Source organism: Schistocerca cancellata, chromosome 2, assembly GCF_023864275.1.
Source record: "Schistocerca cancellata isolate TAMUIC-IGC-003103 chromosome 2, iqSchCanc2.1, whole genome shotgun sequence".
Taxonomy (NCBI): domain Eukaryota; kingdom Metazoa; phylum Arthropoda; class Insecta; order Orthoptera; family Acrididae; genus Schistocerca; species Schistocerca cancellata.
In genome coordinates this window covers 343,967,375-343,980,031 of record NC_064627.1, presented here as the reverse complement: position 1 = coordinate 343,980,031, position 12,657 = coordinate 343,967,375, and the positions used below count along the sequence as shown (strand labels likewise).

The window sequence follows — 12,657 nt, the reverse complement described above, 5'->3', positions numbered from 1 at the left end:
AATCAAGTGATAGTAATGTAGAAACATTATAAAGAATACATATAGTACACAACTGCAACAAGCTTAATTGTAGACAAGAATGTTATACGTTTTTTCCATCTTAACGGATTTACACACACATATTTCGACAACTGGTTAATGCGCTCAGTATTGGTTGCAAACACCTCTGGCAGCAATGCAGGTCTGATAAACGACGGGGCATGCTGTAAATGATGCCATCAATCTCATGTTGGGGCAATATGGGACTTTCTTCCTGCGGCGCTGCTCTCAAGTCTGAGAGAGTGGTTGGTGGATGCTGACGTGATGCAACCCGTGTCCCTAGCGCTTCCCAGACGTGCTCTATGGGATTCAAATCGGAAGAGCGAGCAGGTCACGCCATGCGTACATATCTTCCATTTCCAGGAAAACATCAACCACCGGCGCTCTATCAGGTGGAGCATTATCGCCCAGCAATGCCAAGTCCGGGCCCACGGAACCTCGCAGCAACCGCACATGAGGTCCCAATATCTCGTCACTTCATCTGGCTGCAGTTAAGCTTTGCCGATTTAACGTACAATTTCACGAAGAGATGTTCGAGTGGTTAACACAATCCCTGCCCACACCATTAAGAATCATTCTTACTATCGGTCTCTTTTACACAATGGTCGGGACCCCAAACCTTGTTGCACGTTCACTCCAGATGCGAATCAGTCGAGAAGCATTGTCCAGGCGAAATGGGAAGTGCATTTTGTGGTAAGGTCTTATGGGACAAAACTGCTGATGTCATTAGCCCCTAAGCTTACACACTACTTAATCTAACTTTAACTTGCGCTAAGGACGGGCACACCCAGGCCCGAGGGTGGACGAACCTCCGACGGGGGAGTCCACACGAACCGTGACAGGAGGAAAAATCGGATCTCATCTGTTTTGGTTTAGTTTTCTTTTGCTTTAGGGCGCAAAAAACAACTGGGGTCATACGCGCCCAAGTCAAAACTAGAACACAAAGAAAGAGAGGAGTTAAGAAAACGACTATACGTCAGTCCCAATTGACAGAAGACGACTAAAGCAGGGAAGTGGAGAAAGAGCTAAAAGAGACACCATACAGGAACGGAGATCCAAAAATAAATATTAAATGTCCATCATCATGATACTTTGGTGGGCAAAACGTAAAACGCGATCGACAGCCGGAGAGTCACTTGCTAAAACGGCCGGTAACTCAGGCGGTAAACCCAAGCGGGAACGTAAACAATTAAAAAATGGGCATTCCGTCAGGAGGCGGCGGACAGCTAAAACTTGGGGGCAATGTGTACAATATGGTTGGGTAGCACTATTTGTCAAATGACGATGGCTAAAAAAGGCAGCTGAGTGAAAATGACCTCCTCCCGGCGGGAGGGCCAAGAGAAGGTCGTCCAACCCCTGGAAGAAGCCGGCCGCTGTGGATGAGCGGTTCTAGGCACTTCCGTGTGGAACCGCGCGACCGCTACGGTCGCAGGTTAGAATCCTGTCTCTGGCATGGATGTGTGTGATGTCCTTAGTTAGAAGTAGTTCTAAGTTCTAGGGGTCTGATGACCTCAGATGTTAAGTCCCATAGTGCTCAGAGCCATTTGAACCCCTGGGAGAGGCTTAATAAGCCGGACCTTATTCCTGTGAAGGGAGGACCATTGGCGATGCCAAAGGCACACCACTTTCTGACAAACTGCAACACAGAGATCATCGGAAAGAATATACGAACTTGTGGGCTGAGGTACGAGCAGCCTCGTTTCCTGGCAGGCCGACACGACCAGGAGCCCACATAAACATCGCAGCAGCCCCACCAAGAGTGAGCAAGCAACAGTTTTCCTGCACCCGTCGCACTAAGAGATGGGCGGCGTGCAGCGCACAAAGACTTTGAAGGGCGCTGAGTGAATCTGAGCAGAGGACACAATTGAAAATTCTGTGTCGCCAGATGTACTCCGTGGCTTGCTACAGGACGAAGAGCTCGGTTGTAAATACTGAACAGTTTGCAGAAAGCCGATATCGAAAGACACGGGTGCCAGTGACGAAAGCCGGCCGCGGTGGTCTAGCGGTTCTAGGCGCTCAGTTCGGAACCGCGCGACTGCTACGGTCGCAGGTTCGAATCCTGCCTCAGGCATGGATGTGTGTGATGTCCTTAGGTTAGTTAGGTTTAAGTAGTTCTAAGTTTTAGGGGAGTGATGACCACAGATGTTAAGTCCCATAGTGCTCAGAGCCATTTGAAACAGTGACGAAGGTACACCTGATCCCACTGTCAGTCCGAGAGCCATCATTGTATACAAAGGTACCATCGCGAAGTTCCATACGAAGGTCGTGAAACTGAAGGCGATAGAGCGAGGCTTGGGTAGTGTCCTTAGGAAGGCAAAGATTAACATGGGCCGCTTCACGAGCCGAGGTAATGAAGGGTTCACACCCACCGGGAAAGTTGAACATAGTGTGAATTTAAGGCGTCTTTGCAAGTGCCGAAAGCGGACTCCAGAAGGTAACAGGGAAGAGGGACGCGCCCCATACTGGCGATCAAAGGAGTAATCGAAGAAGGAGGCATAGGATGGGTGGCCAGGCATGGCAAACAAACGGCATGCATACCTACTGAGGAGAAAGTCGCCGCGGTAGACCGTGGTAGTTCAGCAGCTTCAGCATACAGACTGTCAACTGGGCTAGTGTAAAGGGCGCCAGTGGCCAAATTGATACCACGAAGGTGGATAGTGTTGAGACGGCGTAAGAGGGATGGACGTGCAGACGCATAAACAAAGCACCCACAGTCTAGTTTCAAACGGACAAGGTACCGGTACAAACTGTTGCATTCTTGAGCCCCCGGTTCTAGATGTACCTTTGTGCTGTTAGTGGCTGACGCTACAAATTTCAAAGCCCGACCCTGGAGTGTTATCCCGGACGAGCGCTGAGATCTCTCTAGCAGCGCTCGTAATACCGCGTACGCCGCGTGACCTTGCACTGATAAGCGGTTATGTAATCACTCAGATAGGCTCACACAGAGTGCATCCCAGAGTGCCCCACAGAGCTACAACACCAAGAAGAATCGCCTCTCGGCTTTTGGCAAGATCAATGTGTAAGTTTTTTTTTCTGGAGGGATAAGGTAAAAGGAAGATTTCATTTAATTTCTGTAATTTTGGGATGGTTCGATCGGCACCCCAGAAAGTACCATAGAGGACACGTAGGACACTGAGGAACCTTGTGCAGCGGGCTACCAGGTGAGACACATGGGAGGACCAAGAGTGTTTCCTATCGAGCATGAGCCCTAGGAATGTCGTAGTGTCAACGAACGGAAGGGAAACAGGCCCAAGATGTAAAGATGGTGGGAGAAACCATTTGAGCCGCCAGAAATTCTTAGAGACAGTTTTGTCAGTGGAAAAACGGAAACCATTGTTGATGCTTCACGAGTAAAGACGATCAAGACATTGCTTAAAACGCCGCTCGGTCTGGCAGGTCCGTGGAGAACTGAAATAGAAGGCAAAATCGTCTACCACAAGGGTGCCAGAGATGCCCAGTGGGAGACAGATCACTATAGGGTGAGTGGCGATAGCAAAGAGGACGGCGCTCAGGGCGAAACCCTGAGGCACATCGTTTTCCGGTTAACAGTGTACGACAAGGCAGAACCCATACGCACCTTGAAAACAAGGTGTTTTAAAAATGCCTGAAGGAAACAGGTCAGGCACCCACGGAAGCCGGATGTGTAAAGACTATGGAGAATACCAGTTATCCAGCAGGGGTCTTAGGCCTTCTACAAATCGAAAAACACGGCCACAGTCTGGGATTTCCGGAGAAAACCATTCATGACGTGGGTGGACAAAGTAACGAGATGGTCAACTGCAGAACGCCGCGCTCGAAATCCACATTGTGCATTCGTTAGAAAATAGCGAGACTCGAGCCACCATACCAGCCGGGCATGAATCATACATTCTATAATCTTGCAAACGCAGCTGGTGATAGGGATGGGGTGGTAGGCTTCCGTCCTTACCGAGCTTAGATAGGACATGACGGTGGCATCACGCCAAAGTCCGTGAAATGTGCTTCTCTGTCCAGATTCGGACGTGCGTTTTAAGCAGAAAGTGCTTGCCCAGAAGAGAAAGGTGCTGCAACATCTGAATGTGGATGGCGTCTGACCCTGGGGCGGAGGATCGAGATGAACTGAGAGCATGATGTAGCTCCGTCGTAGTAAAGGTGGCATTGTAGTAAAGGTTTCGCCCGAGCCTCCTCCACTCGTTCCCGGTGAAGGAAAGGAGGATGATAGTGGGAAGAGCTCGAAACTTCAGCAAAATGGCGGCCCAACCTATTGGAGATAGCAACAGGGCCCAAGATGACATCGTCTGCTACTGACAGGCCGGAAATTGGCGAATGGGTCTTGCTTGGTCCCAGAGAGCCGTCTGAAGTTGTTTCACAGGACGGAGGAAGGGGAGGAACTGTTACAACAACTAGTGAATGAAATCCAGCTACCTCTTTTGCTATCCCTAAGATCGCGACGACACTCTGCACGCCTCTGTTCATAATGAATGCAGTTCGCCATCGTAGGATGACGGTTAAAAACGCGGAGAGCACGTCTCTGTGCGCGAATTCCATCGTAGCACATCTTAGTCCACCAAGGGACTGGGACACTGCTAGGTAAAGAGGAAGTGCGAGGAATGGAACGTTCTGCAGCAGTAAAGATAACGTTTGTGAGATACATCACAACTGGGGAAATCTTGTTCTTCGAAGATAGCCAGGGAGGAGTAAAGCCACCAGTCAGCCTTTGTAAGCTGCCTTTTGGGTGTGGACTCACGTGGGGTAGAAGCCAAAAACGGATACCACATGGGAAATGGTCGCTCGAGTAGATCTCAGAAAAAAAGGGACCGCTCAAGACGATGTGCAAGCTGGGCGGTGCAGAAGGCTAGGTCCAAATGGGAATTGTGTGAGGAGTCGATGAGGAAAGAGGATGCTCCAGTGTTAAGGCAGAAGAGGTTGAGTTGATTAAGGAGATCAGACAAGAGGGCACCACTCTGACAGGTTGTGGGAGAACCCCAAAGGGGTTGATGCGTATTAAAGTCACTGAGGAGCAGAAATGTGGGAGGTAGTGCCCAATAAGCTGAAGGAAGTCTACCCTGCTGACATCAAATGATGGAAGGACATAAATAGTACAGAGGGGAAATGTCAGGTCGGGAAGAAAAGGCGAGCTGCAACAGCTTGAAGATGGGTAATCAGGGAGACGGGTTGACTATGTACATCACCCCCCCCCCCCCCCCCCCCCGTATGAGCAGCATGACGCCCCCATGAGATGGAATGCCGACCTCAGGGGGAAGGTCAAAATGAACTGGGAAGAAATATGTAAGCGGTCGTAAGGGCACTAATTCGTTTCCTGAAGGCAGAGTACAAGGGGACGCTCCAATGATAAAGCAGCCGTAAATCCTCTTTGTGAGACCGAAGGCCGCGAACGTTCCATTGGAGGATGGTCATGATAAGGAAGAGATGAAAAGGTGTCACTTCGGCGGTTGCCGAGCGACAGCCTGTGAAGAGTCGCTGCTACAGGGCACAACAGCAGAAGGATTCTGCTCCACGGGGTCCAGAGAAGCATCGGCTAGCTTGTGCTGTCGGCATGTGGAGTCCAACGCTGAAATGCGGTTGGTGGTGAGCACCGGTGTCACGGAGGCCGGCATGGCTAAAGTATCAAAGTGGCAACACCGTCGAAGTGGATCTTCGAGTCAGCGAAGGAGAAGACAGTTTGCTTTTGGTGGATTTCATCGATCCTTTCCGGTTAGAGGAAGACGTAGGCGTTTTTTGGCTTGAGAGACATAAAAAGTCTTCACAGGAGTACTCCTGTCCTTTCTGGCCTACTAGCTGTGTAGCTGGTGACATTGCCCCTTGAGGCGAGAGTTTGATAGCTCCTTGCACAGCTGGACAGGGATTGGCGATGCTACCTTGACACTGGGCGATTTCACAACCTCAGAGCTGAATTTGAGGTCGCATATCTGCCTCACCATGTCCTTCATGGAGCGAGGGGTAACAAGAACAGAACTATAGGTGCCAGTTGGGAGGAAGCAGGGTTTTCGACTAGTCAATAATTTGCGAGCGACTGGGTAAGGCACTTTTTCCTCTTGGACAGCCAGCTCATCAAGATAACGGGACATTCCCGAGAAGAGGCAGTATGGCGGCAGTCTCATCTGTGAAAAGAACATCGGCCCACTGTTCGACTGTCCAGATGGCATGTTGACGCCTCCATTCTAGACGTTCCCTTCTGCGAAGACGTATCAGAGATTTACGCGCAGCACGTCTCACAGAAAATGAAGGCCACTCTACTGAAGCCTTCTGCACACCGCTTGCCTCGCTACAACACGTCCAGTGGGTACTGCGAGGTCAGATGTCAGTTGCCGTGAATACTAAGGCGGTACCGTCGTACCTTTCAGCCAAAAAACTGTTCTCTCTATCTGATGTTACAAGTGGCCGGTCCCGCCACGGTCTTCGGGATACAGTTTCGATCTCTACAGGCTGTCGTCACATCCGAAAAACAACAGAACGATTCACATTAAGTCATCGGGCCACATCAGTTTGCGACTGTCCTGCTTCCGTTCTTTCCATGGCCCTCCACCGCAGAGAGCCTGGCAAGCGTCTTCTCTGTGCCATATTGCACCATCTGTGACTGTACACACCGTCTGTGGATGTGGGACTACCCGGCCAACACTATCCAATATGATAGGTGCCATGACGTCGTCGGTGACGTGGTTGTCCGTTGACCAGAAAGCCATCTTCTGTGCACGACACGATCGTACCGACATCTGTTGACAATTTGTATGATTATATCGTGAATAAAACACAGGACGGGGAAATAATGATTTGTTGCTTTAATTTTGGACACCGGCGTGTTATATATTCCGAAAGCCACCGTAAAGTGCATGGTGGACGGTAAAAATAATTTCGATCATGTTTTATATTCCACTCGATTTCTGAGCGAGGGATAATAGTCTGTACGCCTCTGTAAACACCACATTTTACCTTACTCTCATAATCGCTGCATAATAAATACCGCAAGGCTATGATTTAGGTACGGATACTCACCGACGTGCGCCGGCCGAAGTGGCCGTGCGGTTAAAGGCGCTGCAGTCTGGAACCACAAGACCGCTACGGTCGCAGGTTCGAATCCTGCCTCGGGCATGGATGTTTGTGATGTCCTTAGGTTAGTTAGGTTTAACTAGTTCTATGTCCTAGGGGACTAATGACCTCAGCAGTTGAGTCCCACAGTGCTCAGAGCCATTCACCGACGTCCAGTATGAGCTGTAATTATTTTATGACAGCGAAACTTGGTAAATATTCTAATACGTTAATACGGAACCGATTTACGCCGGAAAAAGTAAGTTCCACTTCTGGTCACCTATGAAAATACGGCGCTATGAATGCGAGAAAGACGCATAGAAATGTTTCCATTTGTAATGGATTAGGAATTAGACGTAAGCAGAAAGATCAAACAAGTGAGAAAGGCATAATGTTTATGTTGTTATTAACCGCCGCGTACACAATTTGTCCAATATGAAAACCGGAGACGAAGACGAGATGCTGTACAATTCGAATTCTGCGCCTGGTGACAACAACTGGAACAAATTTTTTCCAGCGTAAATCGGTTCCTCATTAACGCGTTAAAGTATCTACTACGTTTCACTTCCAAAAGATAATTGCCTCCCACACAGGACCTTCTTGTGTAGCTGTACTTTAATTACAGTGACCCGGTACAATCGCGGCAGTGTGATAGACACACACTCTTCTTCGAATACGTATTCTGTAAATTAACCCAACAGGGTTCCGTTAGTCTGAAAGGCAACGTAGTTGGTTCAGTGGATGATCATCATCGTCATCATTATCATTATTATCGTCATCATCATCATCATCAAGGTTTAGATACATTGAACACGTAGATAAGTATTAGACATATTCATAGAATTACTCTCAGACTATTTCTGGACCGTTTCATTATCTAATAGTACGTGGGACTAACTTACATCTAACTCTTTCATTATCCACTTCCGCAACTGGATAGGAGGCGGAAATTTTACCGGCACCGTAGCTCAGTGTGTTCTGTCAGTGGGCTGACAACCCCTAAAGAAGAAAAGTGAGTGGAGTTTTCACCGGGACGATTTCTGATATGTGTTACGACATCCGCACAAAAGTAATGAAGAAAAAACGATCCAAAGTAGGCATCATGGCTGAATGCCATGCGAAGGGCCCGGATTCAGTTCCTGATAATACCAGGGATTTTTCTTGGTGGAACGACTGGGATAAGGCCCACACAGCCTCATGTGCCAAATAAGGAGTTACTTGAATGAGAAGTAGTGGTGCCAAGGTCTGCCAAACAGACAACAACCGGGCGCGTTTTGTGCTGATCCAACGCTTCTTTACACAGCATCCAAATAACGTCATCGGATGAGGATGTCATGATGGTAGGTGGGTCACGATCGATCATTGTAAGCCCAAAACAGCATGTGTGGTCTGAAGATGGTTGTTTAGCAGTATTCTACTGTAAATTAATACACACTGAAGCGCCAAAGAAACGTAAAGGCACGCGTATCCAAATACAGACACATATAAACAGGCAGAATACGGCGCTACGGTCGGCAACGCCTATATAAGACGACAAATGTCTGGCGCAGTTTTTAGATAGGTTATTTTTGCTACACTGGCAGGTTAACAACAATTACGTGAGTTTGAACGTGACGTTATAGTCGGTGCATGAGCGATGGAACACAGCATCTCCGAGGTAGCGAAGAACTGGGGATTTTCCCGTACGGCCATTTCACGAGTGCACCGTGAATATCAGGAATCTGGTAAAACACCAAATCTCCGATATTGCTGCGACCGGAAAAAAACCCTGCAAGAAAGGGACCAACGACGACTGAAGAGAATCGTTCAACGTAACAGAAGTGCAACCCTTTCGCAAATTTCAATGCTGGACCATCAACAAATGTCAGTATCTAATATTGACTGTGGTTAGGTTTTGAGAAGCAGCATCTACGATTAGTCAACATCATTGTGAGTGATTTTGCTCCCTCCCTAATGCGTTGTGTGTTAGTAGGAGCTAATCGGTATTGTTTTGCCATGTTTCTGAAGTTGACTCTTATTATTATTATTATTATTATTCTATGAGGCTTTAGCGACATAAGGTACCTGTCTTGAACGAATTGCCATACGTTACACGCGGCATTTTTATTTGTACATCTGCATGGGCATTTGCAGATTGCAACTAAATACAAGTCAGTTTGCTAGGTGATATCTTTTTCAACCAAACAGACGCAGTTCATGACTTTCGCTCAGAAATGAGCTGTAGATCATACATTGCCATTCAATAACTAATATTGCAGCCATTATCAATTACGATAATAATTAAAATTTTGTGTAACCACACTAAATTAATTATCTTTAACATAAACCATTTTATAGATCTTTCTTGTACAGTATACATAATAATTCAATAATGAGCAATGGTAATCTTGCTGGCATTCATTCGGTTATCGTATGTTCTCCGGAATCGATGCCTTTCTGTGAAGTGAAGAAAATTACAGGAAAGGTATTCCCAGCTGCAAATATGGACAACCATCGGCTGTATCATGGAAAGACAATGAATATTTGTGACGGATGGGGCTTGAAAACCCGGATTTCCCACTTATCATGAGCGGTCCCCTTACTATTAGACTATCCGAGCATCCTTCACAGCCAGACCAAAACTTCCGTATGTTGTTAACCAGGTGTTTACAACTTGTACTCATACATCCAATATGTATATTCCCGGTGCAGGTGGATAAATACGACACTGCAATCACTGTGTTGTTCAGAAATATGATGCAATGTTTCTTCGGATCTGCTTGTCAAGCTCTCATTTACCTGTTCTTTTGGTAATTAACATTCTGTGATTTACATAGGATATGGCTTTCTCCGTGTCAGATCTACGCAAACTGTTGACGTAATCAAAACCTGAAGTGCTAGCACGGAATAGAATACGAAGGAAGATTAGGCCTTAACATCTCGGCAACGATTACGTCATCAGAGATGGGGCACAAGCTCAGATTATGGAAGGATGGGGAAAGAAATCGCCGGTGCTTCTTCAACGCAGCCATTAGAGAATTCGCCTGAAGTGATTTCCGGAAACGACGAAGAACCTTAACCTGAATGGCTGGATGGCAATTTGAACCAATATCCTTACAAACACGACTCCACTGTCTTACCAATGCGCCACGTCTCTAAGTTCTTGCACAGGGGCAAAGTGGTGGCTACGTTGATGAAGCGTGTCGATTCACCACGCCAGAGCACTTGTCTCGGCGAGCACTTAGCACGGCGGGCGGAGTGTTCTGCACAGAGTTGGGCCCGTAACGTAATCTGGGCCCGCGACAGGAACAAGAGCGAGCGGCAAGCAGGCAAACATTTGCTCAGCGGGTGGTCACTGCAGAGGGGGAGGCGCGCGGCCGCCCTGGGGCAGTGCGGCAGGTGACCCCGGCGGGCTAACAAACACGGCCGCCTGTGCGAGGCCGGCTGCTAAGGACGCGAGTAAAGTAGGGATTCTGGTTAGCGCTGAAACAAATGGTTTCCGGTTATATCGGTTTTTCTCCACGTCACTTTGGCCTGACAGTTAAAACAGCTCAAAATAACCGGTTTCTGAAATAGCCGATTTCCGGTTTCTTTATTCCTGTTATTTCTCGTAATGAACGTAGAAATCGAAAAAAAGATGGGAAAATTTTGACTGTCTGTTTCAAGATACACAGAATCAAAAAATAAAATTAAACAGGTAAATAAAACAAAACTTACCCCGTCCACTGCTCGCTGGTTTTCTCTAAAAATGAATAGGGGTTGACTGCTACAAAAAATCACTGGTATTTTACTTTTGATTCCAATTTTTTGAAACTCAGATCAAAATTCATGCTGTAATAGGGAATCCTACCACCATCTGCTCATTATGAAATCGGAGCTAAGGGGTGAAACCTGAGGTTGAAGAACCCAGTTTTTCGTGTTAATTTGTCCGTTTTCAAGGGCTACAAGCAAATAAAAGCAAATTATGTAGGCAAAGGCAGCCTATCAGCTATTCTCTGTTTCTTTTGTGTACTACAGATGAATTGTTTTTAAGTTTTTAATTTATAACTGCTATTATTGTGGGCAAGATAGACACGGAGCCCACGCCTCCTACAGTAGTACAAGTTTTTATGCCAACTAGCTCTGCAGATGATGAAGAAATTGATGAGATAATAAAAATTATTCAGGTGGTGAAGGGAGACGAAAATTTAATAGTCATGAGTGACTGGAATTCGACAGCAGGAAAAGGAAGAGAAGGAGACATAGTAGGTGAATATGGATTGGGGCTAAGAAATGAAAGGAGAAGCCACCTGGTGGAATTTTGCACAGAGCATAACTTAATCATAGCTAACACTTGGTTCAAGAATCATGAAAGAAGGTTGTTTACATGGAAGAATCCTGGAGATACTAGAAGGTATCAGATAGATTATATAATGGTAAGACAGAGATTTAGGAACCAGGTTTTAAATTGTAAGACATTTCCAGGAGCAGATGTGGACTCTGACCACAATCTATTGGTTATGAACTGTAGATTAAAACTGAATAAACTGAAAGAAGATGGGAATTTAAGGAGATGGGACCTGGATAAACTGACTAAACCAGAGGTTGTACAGAGTTTCAGTGAGAGCATAAGGGAACAATTGACACGAATGGGGGAAAGAAGTGCATTAGAAGAAGAATGGGTAGCTCTGAGGGATGAAGTAGTGAAGGCAGCAGAGGACCAAGTGGGTAAAAACTCGAGGACTAGTAGAAATCCTTGGGTAACAGAAGAAATATTGAATTTCCAGAATGAGATTTTCACTCTGCTGTAAAATTTGGAATGTAGGAGACGAGGTACTGGCAGAAGTAAAGCTGTGAGGACGGGGTGTGAGTCGTGCTTGGGTAGCTCAGTTGGTAGAGCACTTGCCCGCGAAAGGCAAAGGTCCCGAGTTCGAGTCTCGGTCCGGCAGGAAGTTTAATATCGAATTTAATTGATGAAACTAGAAAATATAAAAATGTGGTAAATGAAGCAGGCAAAAAGGAATACAACCGTCTCAAAAATGAGATCGACAGGAAGTGCAAAATGGCTAAGAAGGGATGGCTAGAGGACAAATGTAAGGATGTAGAGGCTTATCTCACTAGGGGTAAGATAGATACTGCCTACAGGAAAATTAAAGAGACCTTTGGAGAAAGGAGAACAACTTATATGAATATCAAGAGTTCAGATGGAAACCCAGTTCTAAGCAAAGAAGGGAAAGCAGAAAGGTGGAAGGAGTATATAGAGGGTCTATACAAGGGCGATGTACTTGAGGATAATATTAGCGAAATGGAAGAGGATGTAGATGAAGATGAAATGGGAGATTCGATACTGCGTGAAGAGTTTGACAGAGCACTGAAAGACCTGAGTCGAAACAAGGACCTGGGTGTAGACAACATTCCATTAGAACTACTGACGGCCTTGGGAGAGCCAGTCCTGACAAAACTCTACCATCTGGTGAGCAAGATGTGTGAAACAGGCGAAATACTCTCCGACTTCAAGAAGAATATAATAATTCCAATCCCAAAGAAAACAGGTGTTGACAGATGTGAAAATTACCGAACTATCAGTTTAATAAGTCACAGCTGCAAAATACTAATACGAATTCTTTAAAGACG

At 46.5% G+C, this 12,657-nt stretch overlaps 1 non-coding gene across 1 annotated transcript; it reads left to right on the top strand.

The window, feature by feature from the left end:
• The first annotated feature begins 11,897 nt into the window (after nt 1-11,897).
• Trnas-cga (transfer RNA serine (anticodon CGA)) lies at nt 11,898-11,972 on the top strand. Its single transcript has one exon. It is a non-coding gene; the product is annotated as a tRNA-Ser (tRNA).
• The last annotated feature ends 685 nt before the right edge of the window (nt 11,973-12,657 follow it).